This window comes from Ptiloglossa arizonensis, chromosome 8 (genome assembly GCF_051014685.1).
Source record: "Ptiloglossa arizonensis isolate GNS036 chromosome 8, iyPtiAriz1_principal, whole genome shotgun sequence".
Classification (NCBI taxonomy): Eukaryota; Metazoa; Arthropoda; class Insecta; order Hymenoptera; family Colletidae; genus Ptiloglossa; species Ptiloglossa arizonensis.
The window spans coordinates 8,201,929-8,224,302 of NC_135055.1; the positions used below are offsets into that span (position 1 = coordinate 8,201,929).

At 33.7% G+C, this 22,374-nt stretch overlaps 1 protein-coding gene across 1 annotated transcript in view; it reads left to right on the forward strand.

Moving 5' to 3' along the window:
- LOC143150343 (dipeptidase 1) overlaps window positions 1–22,374 on the forward strand; it is a 214,770-nt gene that overhangs the window by 103,639 nt on the left and 88,757 nt on the right. The window lies entirely within an intron of this gene.

Sequence of the window (22,374 nt, forward strand, 5' to 3'; positions counted from 1 at the left end):
AATAGTTCCTAGTTCCGAGACACAGGGACTGTATGCAGAGCGTACAAATGCATTTGCAATTGCGGTCAGTGTAATATCAGTCTGATGTACCGAAAACACCAATGGATTAGTTGTGTTCAATGGTTGCATCGAGTTTTAAATATTCCTAGTCTTACCATAAGTTCTGTTGCAAATATTTAGTTACAAGTGTTCAATGGTTGCATCGATTTTTAAATATTCCTAGTTTTACCATAAGTTCTGTTGAAAATATTTAGTTACAAGTGTTCAATGGTTGCATCGATTTTTAAATATTCCTAGTCTTACCATAAGTTCTGTTGCAAATATTTAGTTACAAGTGTCCAATGGTTGCATCGATTTTTAAATATTCCTAGTCTTACCATAAGTTCTGTTGCAAATATTTAGTTACAAGTGTTCGACTATTGTAAAACAATGAGAGACATTATCATTTGTTGCTATGCAGAATGCATTTTCACAATTTGTAAGAAAAGTGAAATAGTTATTATATTCGACATGGCGACTTTTTGTTGCGATCAATTGCCTATCTTAACAAGTGCGGTCTTCATGGTTATTTCTGAAGCTGCATTTAACAAGATGGTCTCCCATCTACCTAGATTTCTATGAGAAGTTTTTCAGGCCATATTCTCCGATTCTGATTATAATTTGTAATCGTTCATAAGTGGATTGAAATTTGGGTTATCAAAAGGCCAGTGTCCGAGCAAGGTGGGCTACGCCTTCATTTCTGCGGGAATGGAGTTTCAATCTGAGCCAAAGTCTATCAAAAGGATATGTCGAAAGGATTAGTAAAACCCTTGAGTATGACTCTGTTCAAAGGGTGAAGATGGATTTATAAAGAAAAAACATTTTACGAATAGCTACAAAACAATGTCCCAGAGTTCGTTTCAAGCGAAGATTAACCCTCTTGTAGCCCAGATTTGTCTCCACTGAATTGTAAATTGTGGCCAAACCTGTAGAACATAAGTTGATAAGAATTCTTCTTAAATTTCGATACCTTTAAGAGTGACTCTGATAAAAGTAACTTCTGAAATCGTTGGGGACCATACGTGCATAACCAATTTTGAATAATACCGTCATTTTCTCTCATTATTAACTATACAAGTAAGTATCGATTAGTTACACATGATAACGTTTCTTATTAATTTTGAATCACGTATAAAGAGAAATATTCAACAGCTTAATAACTTAATTTCAAGATATTTTAGAATCGCAACGGATCAATTATTTATTTTCAAAGAAATGATTAATTCAGTGAAATATCCAAAAATGTTAGAATCAATTTGTAACGTTCTCTCAGGGGCTCTTAGGTCTTCAATAGTTTATTGTGCCACTTTACATAATTCCAATTGAAAATACAACATTCATTTGCTTATAATTTGAATTTCCTCTTTGGTTACATCGTTTCTTTTAACTTTCTGAATATAAATCAGTCCATTAACTGGAATTCGATATATTTTTGTCCGATTTTGATGTGTATAATGTACGCGCCTGTATATTTTACTTTGCCTCGTGTACTAAAAGCATTGCTAACTTATCAGCGAATAAGTGAGTAAATAAATCCATACGCATGAAATACTAGGAAATCTCCTTCGTAATAAATGTTACTTTTCGAGCTGGACGATATATCCGTGAGAAAACAACGTAGATAGGAAACGATGCGAAACATTATCAAGCAAGTTTTATAACACCCTGTACGCTGGTATCGAGTTCACAGTTTTCTGGGAAATCGCTTGTTTTACGAGGACATTTTGAAGTATTACGACACTTTGATGTCACGAAACTCAAACTCTTGAATGTACGCCGTTTGGGGTGGAAGTCAGTGATTTGGATATCATTCAACATCATCCAACATTTCCAGATATTGATATTTTTTTCATCTCAAAAGATGTTGTTCTCCCTTGAAGATCCATAATCACTCAAAATTCGAAACATGAACCATCTGTGAAGTTTTTTAACTATGTAGTTTTAAATGACTTAAGTGAAGACTGACGAAAGTGGATGGTAATATATGATAAATATTGACCAACTTCCATACTACTCTGAAAATAATAGAACGCAGGATGGTTTTCAATAATTGTATATTGACTAACAATGAGGATTACCCAATTGACAATCTTTGATTTCTATAAAATCTGGTATGCGAATAAACCAATGAAAAATAACACACCTACTTTCTTTCAAATATCTTTACACATTAAAGTGATATATTAATACCAAATATATCTTATGGCATTTTTTAATATACATAATTTAAGAAACTTGGTTAGGAAACAAGTACATGGTAACTCTAAACCCAAAGAGGTAACGTTAACATTTACCGAGGATGTAAACTCTTTGGCACTTTTATGAAAGAATTATACCCACACATAAATGATTCGAACATCAAAAATCGATTTAGTAGCGTCACAAAGAAAACTTTTAAAACAAGTAGAAGAAGATAAATCGATAACAAGCTTCCAATGCCTCCCTCCGATGAAAAGATTAACCATTAACCTATCATCCTATAATATCTATTTTTTCCATCACAGTGTGAAATAAAATTCTACAATGGAACGTAAACAGTTTCAAATCACGCTTAGAATTTTTGTTCAAAGAACTTCACGTCCAACAGCGAAACATAGTATGTCTACAAGAGACAAACACAAGTTGCAAGTGCAAGTGGAGAAGCTGCAATATATTTGAAGCACAAAGTAACATATACAGAACTGGCGCTCGTAACTAACATTGAATGACACATATATATATATTTCTAACAGTCACCAACTTCAACAATACGAGCTCATTAACCTCATCCAACAACTACCAAAACCGTTTCTCCTCTTGGGTGATTTAAACTGTCACAATACACTCTGGTGTTCAAAACATATCGAGAACATAATATTCAAGACAGAGCTAATACTAATAGACAACTCCGAGTCAACACACATTAATACAGCAAATTGCTCGTATAGTATACTTAGCTTTTTGCAGTCCTTCGATATTTTGAAATTTTAGAATTCTCGACATCATCCGAATTACATAACACTTACTTTCCAATATTTATTGAATTAAAAGGAGGTAGTGCAAACGACTAAAGATCTCTACCAAGATGGAAATAAAAGGCAATTTGGAAGTACGAATAATCAAAGCGTCATCAAAATCTATTTCTTTACCCACTGGAAGAACGATGAGAGTGCAATTAAAGATAAAAAAACACGCTTATATGAAAAACATAAATACGATGAAGAAGGAGAATAGCTAGGAAATTTCTGAAAGAAGCTAAAATGAACTCATGGATGGAATACATTGCTTCGTTGTAAAACAAAACTCTGAATGAAGAAGCATGGACGAAATGAAAAGCAATTAACGGCCATAAAAGATTAACTATTAACCCATCAACCCATAATATCTATTTTTTTCATCATAGTATGAAATAAAATTATTAAATCTAACAACTCTGTCCTAACCGAGTCCGAAAACAGCTAACAGACTAGCTAAAACCTTTGCTACAAACTCTAGCGACAAAAATTCATCGATATTAAAAATAAAACGAAAAGAAATACTAATTATCATAATGCTTCAGTAGAAAATAACTCCCTTAAAAATAAAAAAATCTGGGTGGCGGTATTTCGCTCTGTTGTAAACTCTGCCAAAAATGCTAGCCCCGGGTTCGACAATATTCCAAACACACTTTTTAAACAGTTACCACCATACTCGATCTATGCATTTGTATATTTTTAAACAAGACATTTCTAAATAAATAGAACAAAGCAATCGTCGTGCCTACACTGAAACCTGGAAAAGAGAAAACACATGCTGAAAGCTATAGACGAATAGTTCTCACCTGTTGTTTATGCAAACTCCTTGAAAAAATCTTAAACAAGAGGCTAAAATGGTTCTTAGAGTCAATTAACATCCTTGACACCGATCGAAACGACTTCAGAAATTCTCGATCAACAATTGACAGCCTCGCTGTGCTAGATTCAAACATCAATGAAGCTTTGACATCGAGAAAGCTTACGACACGATGTGGAGGAGAGAAATCATATCTTACAGAAGTTAAATAATAGATTGTTCAATAAGTTTCGTCGTTCGATAAAAGCTTATTGAGCAACCAAGTACTGAGCTGTTCAATAAGTTTTATCGAACGACAAAACTTATTGAACAAGCTAGTATATACGGGAACACACTGTTCTTCATAACAAACTTCCTAGATGAAAGATCAATATACGTCCGAGAAAACAGCCATATATCTTGCAGAATAAAAATTACTAATGGTGTACCACAAGGCACCGTAATGAGCGTTACCTTATTTCTCATTGCACTGAATGACACAAAGAGAGTTATCCACGAACCAGTAAAATACTATATACAATCTATGCAGGCGACTGCACAATGTTTATCACCAGGAAGAATCCGAAAACCAGTCAAAAAATTCTTCATGAAATGCTAAATAACTTACAAGACTTCGAACTGGCTTCAAATTCTCGAAAACCAAAACGACGACAACCCTCTTTTCAAGAAAAAGAACCGATTTGAATTACCAACCCTGTTTGTATCTGGGAAATTACAAATTTCAAATAGAATGCTCTCCGAAAATTCTTGATCTAAGATTTCACAGAAAACACACCTGGTCACTTTTCATAAAGTATCCCAAAAGTGAATGCAACCGTAAATTAAACATATTAAAAGTGATTTCATCAAAAGCCTGGGGTGGTAAAATTCAAATACTAGATAAAATACACAAAGCTCTGATATTATCCAAGCTATTGGGTTATCTGAAAAGTCATTTCGTTTTCCAAAATGGAGAATGTATAATTTAATAAAATGTTTATACACTCTAAAGAAATCGTGTTTAATTTTCACCAAAAAAAAAACGAAATAACTTTCCGAACAACCCAATAGATCACGGATGAATTCTATACGATTCCGCAAATCCCACATCCTGAAAACATTAAACTTTATCCATCACGCAGGAGCCAGAATGATAACCGGGGATTTCCGCCCGCTAGAGCGATACTAAGTGAAGAAAAATGACTACTCCTCGAAATCAGAAAGAAACAGTTATACCTAATTTACGCAGTTTCGAAAATCTCAACACCCGAAAAGCTTATCTGCAAAATATTCAGGACAAATAACCTTCTGAACGTCTCCGATAGAAAACCTAAATACCCTACTCTCCTATCCACACGAATACATCGCTATACACAAGATCTGTAGATTAATTAGGTCTTCCTATTCTCCCTCAAAGATATACTAAACTCTCATCTTGGACGTGAATACCCCCCATTGTAATTAATGAAATCCGAAACAAATTCAAAACTGCACAATAGTGCATCCAAAGTGCAGTAACTTACAAATAAATTCCCAGAACACTACATTACACATACATTAGCAAATTGATAAAAATGAGCTTTTCAACACGTACGAGTAAAACAAAGACGTAGAAGTACCAAATAAGAATATTTTTCGTTAAAAAAAATTTTAGTTGAACAAGAAGACTTCCATTGAATAAAAGTAACTTGAATGTTTTCAGCGATAAGTTCTCAATATTTATCTCACCGTATTACATTCTGCAGCGGTTTCATACCCTATATAACAATGGCAAGTATAGCCCCCTGACCGCGGGTACCGTATAACCGGATCACTGCTCTTCGATGCAATGTTAACTTGAATCAATTTTTACATAGCTAATTTTAGTACCTCCACAAAGGGGACAAATGGGGCTATATTCTCGTTTTTTTTTTTTTTTAATTAAGGAAAACCGCTAGCTATTAAAAGATAGTAGTTGTTTTACTGAATTGCGATAAATAATGGTTAGAAAATTTTTGTTTAAACTTACCACTGTAATTTAAGTAACTGTGAAATTGATCATTTTCAAAGTTTTGAAAAATCCTTCGACATACGTTTAAATATCGCTGGAGGCGATAAAATATCCATGTTTCATAAAAATTCAAGATGGTAGGTACTCCAAAAAATGTCCGACTCCTTGTGAAATATAACCCTAAGTATCTTTCTGTTTAATTATATTTTTCATTCTGATAATAGCGACGATTCGCAGTCACTTCCTCCAGCAGAGAAATGTCTTTTTAGTCACACTGTCGTGTACAACTCCTTTCTACAAAACTATTAATTGTCGTAGTATACGACCAAATTTCTTTATCTGCATTATTTTGTGTTATTTAAATATTTTTTCATTCGCATCACAGAAGATATAGAATTACAATTGTCATCAAGTAAATGGAAAAGAAAATGTTGTAGGCTATTATGTATACAGATATCTTTAAACGCGTAGGTTTTTTTGTAAATGCACCGTTAAAAAATCTGTAATTCCTACAAAATTTATACTTGTAGCCTACAATTGACGAAAATATTAATAAAGTAAGAATACGCAAGTTTCACTGTTATTTATGGTGTCTCGCAGCGGAGAATGCGGCATTATCCTTTTTCGATAAACTAATATCTTTCGATACAAAAATACAATACGTATGGTTGAGGCTGTAAAACTTTTCAATGCGGGAGATTCAGTGAGGAAAGTTTCAATATGGCCGGAAAAAGTAAAAGATTGCTAACAAATAAGTATTGGTAATTTCACTTCATTGTAGAAAAATTGCCCATCGTATCAGAAACATAATAAAGGGTGGTAAATGATATCGCATGATACCGACTGAAACTTATTTCAGAGTATAATAATCTGTTGACTATAAATGAGAAAGGAGAGCAATATATTTGATAAATAATCAAAGATTATAATTGACTTTACCCTACTGTAAGCAAGTATACCTTGATACAGAATGTATATTGAAAAGTACGTACAATATAGTAATACATTCATTTATTACATTTATCATTATTTTCAATTTACAATGTATAATTTAAATTTCAATAGTATTTCATTTTCAACAATATAATTTCTTTTACGAATGCTCGTACAATTATAACTACAAATATAAATATTACAATTTATTCATTGAGAGAAATACAATTATACTAGCACGTTCACGTACAATGGTTCAAATGCAGCATAATACGGTAATTTTAATGGTAAATTTTAAAGCTTTTGAGTAAATTTATTTTTCTTTTATAATAACGATATGAAGGTACGTTAGAGATTGACATATGAAATCGGTAAAGACACATGGCACGAATGTACCATACACCTCATTCTAATACATAACCGAAAATGATAACAACATTTCTTCATTATTGTAAATATGATGCTACTGGTTCCATTAATATAGTGAAAATAACCACATTATGAAATTATGTGGTTGGACCATGAATTGACTTGCAAGTTCATTAATTATCCCATAATACTGGTTTGATTATAATCACGCGCTATAATGAAGACTTCGTGCTAATTATCCGGTGAATTCTAGAACCAATTAACGAGTTGCCTTAATTGTCACCTATGTTGGACCAGTTTTATAATTTGAGTATCAGGAAAAATTTGTCCATTTTCATTGTTACCATAAGTTGCTTAGACTGATAAATAATTGATAAATCTACTTCATTCGTTTTGGTAAACATTATTCTTAGTAAAGAATTAGTTATAGCATTGTGTTACTTAACGATCAAATATCTAAACAATAACCACAGCAATTCTGTTGTAGATACTAAGTCATTATACTGTTTTCTTTGAAAGTCTATTTGTTCCAAACTTCTAGTTTAAAATTAAGATTAGGCCACATGTTTTCAATTATTTGGTAACGCAATGCTCCGAATCACAACTTGCTTTCTAATTTGCAACATCCATTGTAAATCCGGAAACAGAATTGTTCCATCTGCCTCAGTTTATACTAAAAACACATATTTTTGTAAAAACCCAGAATTTTCGCTAAAAATGAGGTACTACGTGAAAATTAAAAACGTTAAAATTAAAAAATCCTAAATAATAGAGAAGAGTTTTTCCAATCTAATGGTATAGGAGTTATTAATTTTTGTTAGTCCTAAATAGTTATAAATTACCGTCAAAGTTTAAAAAAGTGCCGATGTACGTAGTTCTTATAAATTATTTTTGCATATTTACAAAAAATTCTTTATCTAGCACGGAAATTGTACACAGAATTAAATTATGTACACATTTTTTAAGAAGAAAGCACTCAGCAAAAGTGTCGAAACGGTTTTTAATTCGAACAGGTCAACAAAATATCCATCCAGAATTCAAACATAGCGTTTTGCCGCCATTCGACGCGTAGTTCAATCGTCTCGATACAGCAGTGCCGTAGCTACGCGTAATTGATATCAGAGGTATTGGTTCTTTATGCACATCAATTTCTGTAAAAATTTCCCTATAGCGATAAATCGTTTTACTGAATTTCTATAATACATGTAATCCTTTATTTTCTTTATTTCGAAGTTCGATTAATAAACATACTTCGAGTTTTGTGAAACTTATTATTAAATGAAAATAGTTTTTTTTTAAATATTTTATTTAAATTTCATATTAAATGGATTACAGCCAAAAGTGAGTGAACAAATATACTTGTAGTCCTGGAGTTAATTTTCAATTTATAACTTCGTGGTTATAAGGATGTATATGAAGAAAATAAGTTAAACGTGTTACCGAAATTCAACGAGAAATTACAGTAGAAATTGATGTCCATAAAAGACCGATATCTATCGGCATCAATTACGCGTAGCTACGTTACTGCTGAGTCGAGACAATCGAGCGGCGCGTCGCTAGGCGGCAAAACGCTATGCACGAGTTGCGGACGGATATTTTGTCGGCCGGTTTTTACAAAAGTGTGTGCTTTTCAAAAACTGAGGGTAATAAAGCAATTCTGTTTCCGGATTCGTGTTTAGTACCATAAATAGTGTAAGAATCATTCAAGGGATGTTGCAAACCAAAATTCGTGTTGCACTGTGTAATCACAAACTATCACTTCCATTTGGACTGGTTTATTACCAGCAATGGTAACATATAATAAATAAGAAACAAATCTTTTACGGGGGCCTTACAGCCTAAGACGGGTATTCTTTATGTCTAGTAAGTAATAATATCATATGGTATTGTCACATACTTTTTCAAGAAAAATTTCTTTATTAAAATTATAAAACAACAAGTTTTCTAACAAAAAAATATAGTGAACTTAACCCAGATCCACGAAGTACGGCTTTATAGCCAACAGACAGCTTTTCAACAGATTAAGCAACTTGCTTCGAACAAAGATGATTAACAGTCTATTCGAGTATGTTCAATTTGATCGCTATATTATTCAACATACTTGCGTGTGGTGTTGTCTCTTTTTGTAGCGTATCTGTAATTTGTTTTGTCGAGTGCATTTGATAATGGATTGACAGGCATGCAAAACTATAGTGCACTTACAGAATCATGCTGGAAGATGCTTCTTTTTATATTTATTAAATCTGTCACTATTTTGTATTTTGGTAGTTACTTAGATTCTTGTTTTCCAGGTTTTTATGGTTTGTTTCAGAAATTGTATTTAATGATTTATTCTATATATCTGCAGTACTTTTATTAGCCAAGAGTATGGGATTGAAGTAAAAGCTTTTATTATCATTGTTGTTATTGGTCTATCATTTGATTCATGACAGTCAATGTCTTGCCTTTCATCATTATAATATTTTCTAATTTTGGTTCTACTTAATATTATTGTCTCTGCTTTCATGATTTTCTTCTAGTGCTTGCAATTATGAATTATATATTTTATATGTAATTTGTACAGTTCATACCTTACTCGTGCTTGTAAAATTTGGTTTTAAACATCTAATATTAATTCGTACATTTTTTACTTATAACTTGGTGTTTTAGTATCTCCTTTGTAGTCTCACATTTCTGTAAAATGTCCTCCTGGGTACATATGTATTTAAATTAAGTTGTCGAGAAGTTAAGTCTCAGAGCAGTTGTTTGGTCACACTATGCAGTTGTGCTGTAATCCAGTTAGACGCACATTGCTGCTAAAATATTTATGTTCCAGTAAAACAGAGGAGTCGCTCTTATTTCGACATACTATCTCGCGCCACGAGCTCATAACAGTTTCCAGGAAAGTTATTATAAAAACAAAATAGTACAATAGAGATCCCCATATCTGAACTAATTGAGAGACAAAAGTGGTTGGATAATAGAATTTCAGATAATAGAATAATCACTTTCTTTTGCATTAAACTTCATTTATTTAAGTAGAAATGAACTGACAGTTTTTTCAACATCCAAGAGATCCATATCTTTTTAGTAGCTAAGTCACATAAATTTTTTATTGCAAGCAGTTGTATAAAATTACATTCCTGTTGTATCTCAAATCACAGAAGTCCTTCAAGTCCTTTTTCAAATGACTCAATGCATTTTTAAATGCTTTCACCTAAGAAACATTCTCATTGTTACTTTCGTTTCCTGCCTTATTTATACAATTTAGTGACAGATTTTTCAATATCTGCTTATAAAAGCAGTGTTATAAATTTAGTTTTTTTATATTGCTCTATCACATTTTCTTCATTCAATTGAAACATAAACAGAAACTTTTTAAGCAAATCTTTTCTATATAATCGTTTAAAGCACTCAATTACTCTTTGATTTAATAGCTATATGAGTGAAGTTACATTAGATGACAAAAATATAATTTTCATAAATTCGTCCTTCTAATTAAGAAAGTCACATGTAGAATGCAATTCAGCATTGCCTACCAACAAAAGAGATTTTTTCTATGAGCATTTTTTAATTGATGTTCTTTAATTTTTTGTATAAAATATTTTCAAACCACTTAATAAAAATGTTACCGTCCATTCAAGTCTGATTTTTATAAACATTTGGCATTGCACTCACATTGACATGTTTGAAATAGCATGGATGTGTACCTTTTACGATAATCAGAACTGGAAGATGATGGTATCCATAGCATTTGCATAAAGAAATGCACTAATGTGTTCTTTATTAACTTTGCAACCGGGAGCTGATTTTTCACGACGTGAAATTAACGTTTTCTGTGGTAGTGCCTTCCAAGTTAAATCTATTTCATCAGCATTGCATACATTTACTAATGCATATTCTTCATCGTTTAAAAATTTATGAAAGTCTGCACTAAAAGTTTCTGCAGCGGTTCTATCTGCTGAAAGTTTTTCTCTACAGATATCCAGCTATCAAATACCATAATGTGTTTTGAATTTTACTAACCAATCATTACTAATTTTAAATACATGTAATGGATTTCCTTTTAATCTATTTTTTCTATTTAATCTATCATTGAACTCTAGAGCTTTTTATGTGACATTGATCCAGATATCGGTATGCCTTTGTTTTTTTGTTGACAAAACCATTGGATACATACTTACATACACTTTTATTTTTTGGATTCATTAAGCTTTTCCTACTGGTACTAGCATCTGTGGAATCTACATTCTGTATATAATTTTTAATATTGGGTTTCTGTTTCTTAATATCTGCAATTGTAGATTTCCCAACATTATGTATTTTTGTTAATTTCGTTGCACTTTCACCACTTTCAAAATCTTGAATTGTATTGTATTTTTCTTCAATAGTTAAAACTACACGTTTTCCTTTACCTTCCATTGTGATACTGTTCTCTGTCTACTTCAAACTAAATTGATATAATTATATTTAACCGGCCAAACACAAAAAAGTATTTATGTATAGCTAAATACATTGTATCGTGTATGTAGACATCGCTACAAAACGTTATGCAGATAACAGAACGACCGTATATTAGATTATTCGTATAATGGGAGTACGGATGCGGCAGTCCTACTGTTTTAGATTTTTGTCTGTAGCGTCTTCATTGTATAAATTTTTTTTTTATTCATGTTTCGGTTAGCAGTTTGTTTAAATTAAAGCAAAGAACAGTATATATCATCAGTGACTCCAGTCACTGGACAATTACTTTTCGAACCGATTAATCAAATCTTAGATATGGGAAAAATAGAAATTGGATTATATACCGAAATATGTTCGAAGATTATATATCGAAATAATCTTTAACAATGAGACGTGTTAATTCACGAATAAATGTAAGTACGCTTCTATTTTAGCGTAAATTAAAACGAATCTCATTCGAGACGGTAAATTTTAGACTACATTTAAACTTATTTTACGTGTAAACATGAAGAGTATGGAGGCTTCATTGTTAAGCGTCCAGAAAATCGTTCAGGTTCGCAGTGTGTTCTACCAATTGGACGATACACAACAACGCTATCCAACTAAACTAATTAACATGAAGCAGGTACATGAAACTCTTCCTGTTCAAAACAAACAACGTTGCAAGTGTAACACGCAAAATAAAACATTGGCATGCATTCCCACGGCATTTTATCCCATTTTGGTACTACACTACGGTACATAGCTTGGTTGAAATCTCGACATATGTCCGTGGAATCATTGTGTTTACTGAATAATCTGAATGAAAAACACGAACAAATAAGCATAAAAGATCCAATTTATCTAAATCCGCAAATTAATTACTGTCATAATACATGATTTTCTCTTTCACATGGACTAGCCATACACTTGCATTTATTATTGAGAACAAATTTACATTCGTGCGTACTTATTACTTAGAATTATCGTTTACAATATATATTCAATAAAGAATTTGATTTACCAGTATATTTAGAGATTTATACACACACACATACACACATATGCCAATAAAACTACCTAAATTGAGTCTTTCAAGTTTGTAGTTTCATTGGAGCATTGCCCAAATTTGATACTAATTTCCTTCGTTGGTTTCGAATGGAGAGGCTAAAGGAAGAGCCGGGACAAGAGTATTCACGATTTAAAATAAAAAAAGAAATATCATTTTTGAATTTTAAAAACAGTTAAAGGATTTTCTTCCAAAAAAAATACAGAGAGTTCTTAAATAACATGTAAAAACGGGCGGAGGGAAGTGGGGATTCCTTGTGAAAAAATAAGAAAAATAAAAGGAATAAATTTTGTTCGATTTCTGCGCAGTTTTGGAACTAATTAGGTTTGGAAATTTGCTCCAAGTTAGTCGCACTTGCGACTAAGATACGATTTACCTACTGATGTACAATGATACGTCTTTTCAAAGACGCAACACGTTGGTGCTGTTTTATTATAGTGAAAAGGATAGAACACGTATGTGAATTTCACATGGTAATTTTACAAAATTTAAATAAGAAGAAATATTTTAATCGTTGCCATGGATCAAAATTTTAATACAACTAAAAAACCGAATGAGTATTGATCAACGTAAAGAGAAGAGCAGATAAAATGATGTGGCACGTAAATAGAATTTCTGCAACGAAAGCAAACCACATAGATACTTGTTGCTCGAAACGAACAATTTATATTCAAATTTGCCGGTTTAAGAGAACAATAGACGCCATTGTTTCACGCATCTTTCAGTTATGCGTGATTATTTCCTCGGTTATGCCTCGTAAAGTAGATCCGTCGATTCAAGTGAGAGTCACGAAGAATGATCAGTTTAGAAAGCAATAACAGTGGCGAAAGACGCAGCAAGCGGTGGGAGTGAAAACTAACAGGACTAATTTCTTGCCGGCATGGATCGTTAATCGCTCCAGAATTAAAAGAACGAGCAGACAGCTGAATATAAAGGCGTTAAAAGAAACGTAAGCGGAGAAAGGAGAGGGACATGAAACTACCCTGGTGTGTCGTGGCTCGCCCCTCCTGCTTCTCCTCCTTTCTATTCAACCCATTCTCACTCGTGCTCTGTCTTAGCTACCCCTTCGAACGGGTTTTGTGCGCCGGCGGCAGCCTTTGAATTTACGTCGAGGAGAAATTTATATGAAAACTTGACAATGCTCACTCGGCCTCGGACTCGGTGGGTTCGCTGGCTTTCAAGTCCTCTTCTTCTTCTTCCACTTCGCCATGATCTCGCGTACACCCTGAAAGGTCATCATATATGTGCGCGTGTGTGAAAAACTGCTGGACAGAGGAAAGAAACGTAGTTTAACGATAAACCGATATGATGTTGCTGAATGCTGGATCACAGTTTAAGCTGCACAAATGATTGAGAAGCATGAATTATAGTCGTTGAAGGATTATAGAGAATGTCGTTTACAATATTGCCATCTGAATCGCGGAGCTTCCTCAGTCGTCGTAAGAGTATGCTTCGATATGTTTAGAGTCGTTGTGTAACTCGTTCAGTGTCAACCAGCAATTCAGTCTTGGAAACTTTTCCAAGAAAAGTTTCACTCCATATCTCAAAGACGTAGCAACAAAAAATGAAAAGTCGACTCGACTAAGTATGTAAATAAGAGATATGTATATTTATAAGGTCTTAATAGTTGTATTTCAAACTTATAGTAATGATATTTCTGAATTGTAGAACTCACACTGCAAATCGATCTTTTAGCTGTGAGTATTATCAAATGTTACTAAAAATTTTAAGCACAGTTTTCTCAAAATTGAATTCTTCGAACTGACGTCCACGATAATTAAAAAATTAATTGACCAATTAATTTCGAACAAAGATCATTTTATATTTCTTTAAAGACTGAATCTCAGTTTTTATCTTATTGTTTATTTATAATAATTTTATCATTATAAAGTAAAATTGATCTATTTTTTGCAATTGATATTATGACAGGTGCTACATGAGACGACAACAAGAGTTGCATCATCAAATATATTAACAAAATGTATAAAAATGATTAGAATAAGAAAAAGAAATGGAAATAAAAAAAATTTTGCTAAGATGTCTTCTTTCATTACCAAACAAATTTAATCTGTTATCATGAATAGTTTTGTGAAAAGTAATTCATAAAACAAAGTTACTTTTGTGAAAATTAATTCGATAAGTAATGTTACATAAACTGTATACAGATACACGCATCCCCAATTATTAAACAATAACTCCATAGAGAGGTATATCTCCATAGAGATATAATAAAATGTGCAGAGTGTAAGGTGTATAATAAAATGTGCAGAGTGTAAGGTGTATAATAAAATGCGCAGAGTATAAGGTGTATAATAAAATGTGCAGAGTGTAAGGTGTGCTGTGACATGCAGTTTGTGAAGTGATATTGTGGTGCTACACATCCTCACACGCTTAATTAAATTTGTGTGAATTGTTAAGGTGAACTGGTGTTTTCAGGAAGAGACTGGACTGTTGAGTAGTTGTTTACTATTTGAAGGTATGTTTGAATCTCGCAGTTTTCTCCTTTCTCTTCTCTTATGTCAACTCTTCCCTCGTTTTAACTGGTGGTGTGGAAGGTCGTGGAAAGGAAAATTAAGTACAGGATTGGTAGTTATGGGATGAGTAAGATTGACCATGGGAGGGGAAAGGCACGATTCTTGTCTACGTGTATCGCACTCGAACACCCAGATAGGGCCCATAGTACAGCTAACGTGTCAGCAAATGATTCTTTATTGCTGCATCGGTAAGAAATCAATTTCTCAAGTCGTTGTCCTTACTAATTGCTGTTGCGCCTCAACAAGGTGATTTGAGTCTTCTAAGCTTTAGCAGTTAACAATTTTATGTGTACACAATGCACAGGTTGTCCTAGCTCCACACGATTGAATGGTTGAACTTTTCTGTCTTTTAAATCTAACTGCATACCATACCTCATTTTTATGTGGGGAAAAATTTGTCGAACAGTTCCCTGACCTCTTGGGGTGGAGTCGAGGGTAGTGTGATATTGCGTCCACAGTGAGCATAGTTATACGATTTCGAGGAGGGGTATTTACATCGACATGACAGTATAGAAACGCTCAATGGCGATAGGTGGTCACGCTGACTTTTTTTTCGTGGGGGGAATCCTCTTAAAACTTCCCCAACCCTGGGATAAAAGCGGAGAACGTGTGGGACTCCTCGCCCGGATCGGCAATCCGGATGCGAAGCCCACCCACTAAACACCCAATGGTAATCATCCTCGCACAACCTGAGAGGAACACCGGGTGCTAACAGTGACTCCCACTCTTTTCATAATACTTTTCATAATACTGCCTCTTCGAAGGACAACAGAAGACCCCTATAGAAATTCGATGTAACTTTGCAGGTTCACATAGTTATCTACTGTGCAGATTACGAATTTAATTATGAACGAAGTGACGTACGGTTTACGGGAAGCTTTTTCTAAAGCAAAAAGCGTAATTCGCAGGGCGAATTGTCAGATTCGTCATTTGAGAGAGAGTTGTCATTTGAGTTGACGCAAAATATCGAATGACAATAAAGAGCCAGCTTTTTTGCGAGTGATTCTATAGATCAAAATAGGATGAAAATCAAGAATGATGAATTTGCGATAAAGGTTTCGTTTTAATATTTTAAACAATTACGAATTATGGTGATATGTGCCTTGTGCCTGACAGCTGTGAGACAGATTAGTCAATATCCAGTAATGGAGGACATTAGACAGATTTATGGTATTGAGCTGTGCAAAATGTACGAAACATCCTGTACATAGGATGGCAAAAAAGAGTCCAAAAAGTAACTGGCAAACAGTACTCGCCGAAAAGAATAAAAAATGTCTGATCAACGTAGGTCCTGCAATCAATTTTTTCGGTGAAAAATTAACTACCAGCTCATGATTATCAATAGAAGACCACTAATATTTAATAAAGATTACTTCATAGAAGCAAATATGACACGAATCGATTAGAAAGATACAGAGTGATCCACTCGTCATTGGACTCAAAGATAATGTCGTGTAAACACTCCAGCGATAATCCCATGTGAGTTTTGTTTTTAGTTCAAAGACATTACAAATATAGCAGTATTCGCTAGAGTAATCGCTGTTGCCGACCGGTCGATAACGTAACAGAAACATGTTTAGGCGGCGGCACTGACTTTCACTCCACTGGCAAGAGTATCACCTTGTAGAATAACATAAAAATATAAAATGCATTGAAATGAAAGGAACAAATATGGAATCACATACCATCAATGAAGTATGCTGTCTTTATTGGCATTAATGATCTTGTGTTTGACAACTTTGCATCGATATACTTTTAATGGACTAATTCTTGTTTATATTCAGTGTATTGCAAAGAGACTTTATGATATCAAATGTTCATAAAGAATAAAAGTTAATTTTATATCGAAAGAAATGATTCTAGAATAGTATAATGTCTACGTTGATTAGACAGTTTTTGTTCTTTTCGATGAATACTAGAAATCCTTGAAGTCTTATAACCTGTTTTTACCATTCTGCATATACCAAGTGTTATTTTTTAATTACATATTCGGATTCTACAAAAAAGAAGAATATGAAAGTTTTGTTTGAAACAGTTTTCCCGACATTTAGGTATGAAATTGTTTTATTTAAATTAAGAATTCAAATTTTTCTTGTAAAAAAGTTCTTTTCTTTTTGAAAATTAGTATTAAACTGTGAAATTAAAATTGTAATTTAGCTCTACAACAAATAAAAATACAAAATATTTATATATTTTGCGTTTTAGTAATAAAATTTGGAGAACAATATCTTTTCATAAATAAATTAACAAAAATTGAATACAGAAATTGTTCCATAACGTATTCAATAAACATAATGTATCAAATATTGGTTCACATAACTTGAAATAATTTTGAAAATATAATAAAACAAGTTTAACTTGAATGTTTAAATCGACTAGCGAGTGGATTGCTCGAAGAATTTCATATTTTCGTGTAGTGAATCAGAATATGTAATACAAAATACCATATTTTATTTAAGAAACCCGACTTTTGGTATGAATATTTTATTTCCGGTCGGAATCCGAATGAATTAATAAAATTTTCCGAGTTTTTCAAAGAAGTCACTCCCTCCATTTTAATAGGGTTGAACGTTTGATATGGGATACTCTGTGTTTATGTATATTACAGTAAAACAGTTCTGTGTATAAGAATCGCGCAAATTTTTTAATCAAGCCATTACGCGAGTAACCACGTTTCAAGCACTTCGAAATGTAAATGGACGAGTCCTATGAGATACCATATAATATATCAACACTTGTCAGTACAGTACTAATGGGTGGTCGGTGTTGGTCCCTGGCAGTTCCGATTACTCCTTATGACTCGGTTCGGACAGTTGAAGTGATCACCTGCAAACGCTCTCTATTTGCACGATCATCAAATGACGTAATTATTCTCCTATAATTATTTAGCAAATCATATTCTTATACACAATAACATTTATCAAGCAGTAAGGAAACAGATGCAAAATCTAATTAAAAGGGTAGAATGATTCAGAGTTCATAAGAATTATAAAGTTCTGGCAAGAATCATATAGCTCAATAGTTTAATAAAAATACTTAGAGTGATTTCAAGTACATGAATTCGGTATTTTGCGAGTTTCTTTTATTCTTCTCGAAGTACTGTCCAGGGGATTCTTGAATAATCGCTCAAAATGAATATTGCCATGATTGGCAAAGTGGTGCAGTATATTAATTTTTACTATGCATAACAGGGACAAGGGATTTTTCTATCAAATTTATAGATACTATCTTTCTAGATAGGTACACTCGATATGATTTCTCGTGTTAACTTTAACTACTTGACGTAAGGCAGAGTACCTAGTCGGAAGAAAAAAATTGAATTTGTAGAGCAATATATATATACTTTAATGGAATTCTGGAAGAAAGTCATTGTCACCGATGAAAGTAAGTTTGATAAATTTAGTTCCAATTGGCGTTACACCTTAGGAAGAAAAAGCTATACAGAACATAGAAAAGATGTTGTGTTGATGTGAAGCAATGATTCGACGCATATTGCTTCAATAATTTAATTTATTCTTTGTGTTAAAATGTTAGTAATTTAGAATGCCAACTAATGATGTGTGTGTGTGTAAAAGAGAGAGAAAGCATGAGGGCGAGCGAAGGTACGAGTAACCCTTTATGGGGGGTTGTAATGGCCCGAGGTGCGACAATAAGTCTAGACGATGGGTCAGGCGAGTTTTCTACAACGTTGACGTAATGCAGGCCCACTGTCTGGTGACCACCAAACTTACGCTTTCTCCATTTCTCAAGACGCGAGGCCTAGGTCACGTAGGCTCTAAAACTAGGTACAAGAAAGGCCATCGCTCTGAAGAGAGGTTGTTGAGTCTAGCGTGTCTTAAGGGGTGGTCGATTGCAAAGTATCTAGAGAAGTTTTGTCTACTCTAGATACGATATAGTTAATTACGATTGCAGAGTAGCTAGAGAAATATTGTCTACTCTAGATAAGGTATTGTGGTATTAGCATGTCTCTGGACGAGAGAATACCAGATAGCGATTACGATTTCAAAGTACCTCGAGAAGTTTTGTCTACTCGGGTTATCCCGTTGTTGTTTGTTGTAACTCGTGCGTTAGTGGAATTAATATTTCTGATACTCCCCATCTTGAGAAATTCTACAGTAATTTATGTAAGAATTTGGCAGTCCAAAATTGAATTTTCAAAGTTTGTTTTTTTTCAAGAATCTGTCAAACAAGTGACTCTGCTGATTATGTTTTTTATTTATTTTATCTCTGGCTCTACGTTCTGTCAAAAATAGTTTTGAAGTTTATGATATCTAACGAGTTTTTGTTCATACGGTTAAAAGCAACGAGTCAAAAATTTACGACAAGAATTGAAACAATTTTCCGTCAAAGATGAAAAGCAGAAAGTGCCACTCCAATTTACCGTGACGATATATAATTATTAAAAAAAATGATTTCAAAGAAAAATTCAGAGAAAAAATGTCCATGATAAAAGACAACTATAGTGTAACGAAAGTTGAGTGTTCGTGGACGTAATCTAGTTAGAGGCGCTCGGACATTGGAGCCCGAATGTTCAATCGTATAGAAAACCCGGAAGTAAGATGTACGTGATGTCACATCAATAGTGAATATTCCGGTTCTCAAAACAATTCTGTACTTTAGGAATATCTGTCGACGAAGTTTCATCACGTTCCCTCGTTAACGCGTGGCAATGTGCCAGTAACAAGGAGTAACTGCAGGAGAATAGAGTATCGAAGACCGATGACAAGAATAAAGAAACCACGAAAGGACAAACAAAGACAGAGTCGGAAACGTTCAAAAGTTCGAAAGTTCAAGAAACGATAGTTCCCAGTCCTAATAGGAGCGCAATCACTCTCGTGGGTTCTATTCGCAGAGATGCTTGAGTAGGGCCTATACATAGATTGAAACTCAAACGTTTAACTAAGTCGTCGTCTACGTTCGATCAGTGTTGTAGTTTGAAAATTAGTCCACACAGATAAGTAGCCATCACATGGATGGCAATTCTAGCCATCAGTTTGGAAATTAGCGATAGAGAAATTGCGACAATTAACGGTGAAATGTTGAAACAACAAATTGAAAGGTCCATTGCCATTTTTTTTGTGAGTAAATATTATCTCCTTACAAGTAAGAGATCTGTCAAGATGCTGTCATTGTATTATAACTCTAGTCTAGAATTAAGGTTAAGAGACTTTTTTTTAGTTAGCGAGTTTACCTAGCTTGAACCACAATTTGTTATCTGTATGGAGACCGGTTTATTGTAGACAATGGTAAAACACAGAAATATAAACAGATTTAATAACTAAACAACTTTTCTTGTTAACCTATATCCGACTTTACGATCACAATGTTTTCATCACCACCGCATGAAAAAAGGTACAATGCAAGAGAAACAAACTTCGTATACATTAAGTCAGAAACTGAATTTTAACAAAACTACCAAAGTATTGAATATTTAGTAGAATAGGGCATTATGCGCAGGTCTGGCATACTTCCTAGAAAATATGCCATTTACAAGGGAATATTGCGAACTCTTAGATGCCAATTTTCATGAAATTTTATACAAATGCTTTATTTTGTTAATTGATCTAATCTAAGAACTATGTCGTATTTCGTTGTTGCTACTTTTTGACTCCAAAGGAAAGGACTCCTTCAATTCTACATTGTATAAATTAGTTGTAATAAACATAAATTCGATACTAAACACAAATATAACTACAAGTTGTTTTAGAATCATAGGTGCAGACTAAATTATTTAGGTAATAGGTTACATATTCAGGTTCCATCATCGAAGTAGATAAACATTTTTTCGAACACTTACAGAAGCGACTATATATAAAATTTGTCTTACGAAACTTGTAGAATGGGCCGGACAGCCATCATTCTGATAAATATCACATTCTTTCACGAATATCTACAATCTCTAATATTACGAGTCATTTTCGTACTGCTGTAAAATCCACTGACAAAAATTCATACGACTTTCGAAATCTCGTCCATGGAGATCCTAATGAAAAAAAACACGATATAGATGAAATTTAATTAACTTAGTAAATTTTCGGTAACCTGCCCTAAAACAATATTCATTCTCTTTGTTCGCAACAGTTATTGTTCTTGTCACACTTCTTCGTGTCAACATTACCATTTCAAGCAAAGTATTTGAACATCCCTTCGTATATACTACACAATAGACAATTGTGTTCAGGAAATTTTTGTCAGTAAAATCGAACCGCTACCCTTAAACATTTGTTACTTTTACCGCAAATTAAGACTCTATCAAATTTCACTTACTTGAATAACTCATTACGAAAAATAAATCAATTAACTGATAAATTATTTTAAAGCGATTAGGTCTCTAGACCTTCAGAGGTTATTCGTAACGCACCGGCAAACACGTTTACTTACAAACGTCGAAACAGAACGTAGTAAGGAAATCATTCTGCTTCGAAGCTTTCATTCGAACACTACGGTACTGCTGTTGCGAATTATTTTATCTCACTCAGTCTCAAAATGACTGTCGTCGATCTGTGTCATCGTCTTCGGTTAGTATCAGTAATGCCTGTGACGCTAGGAGGGCTAGTGGACTAACTGGAGTTGGGATGTAAACACAACTGTTTGCCTTCTTCTCGCGGACGAACAGTATCAACTCTTCTTTAGAAGTAGACGTAGGTATTCTTTGAAATACTAACCTCCGTGGATAAATTAGCAGAATTTAATCGATCCCCTTCTCAAGATCACGGAAGAGTACCAAACGAACGACCACTACTACTACTACTACTCCGTTGCAATAAACAACAATTGTACCCTGCTATTTCAACGAGAGCATCGTTCAAATTCACAATCGTTCTAACCATCGCGTTATACCGTTTTTATATTATGCACGCGGGAAAGTTGAAAGAATCTGGCACTTGGCGGATCGACAAAACTTTTATCTGGCTGACGTACAACTCTATTTCTCTTTGCCCGCGTATATAGAGACGGCGAGTTTCTCGTATTTATGGCGCACAATAATGCGGATACATGCGCATACATACGTAGATGCAAAGTTTCTAGTGGTACGTACCTACGTAGAAGAAGCCCATGAATCAGGCGAGACGAAGGGGGATCCGAATGAAACTGGGATTTCCTTGCTTTCCACAGCATACAATAGTACCTCTAAACTGCGAGAGTTGCCGACGAAACTACCTACGTGGTGAAAGGACCGGCAATTTGTGCGTATAACTGAATGGTCCATTAATCCTTTACTACAATAT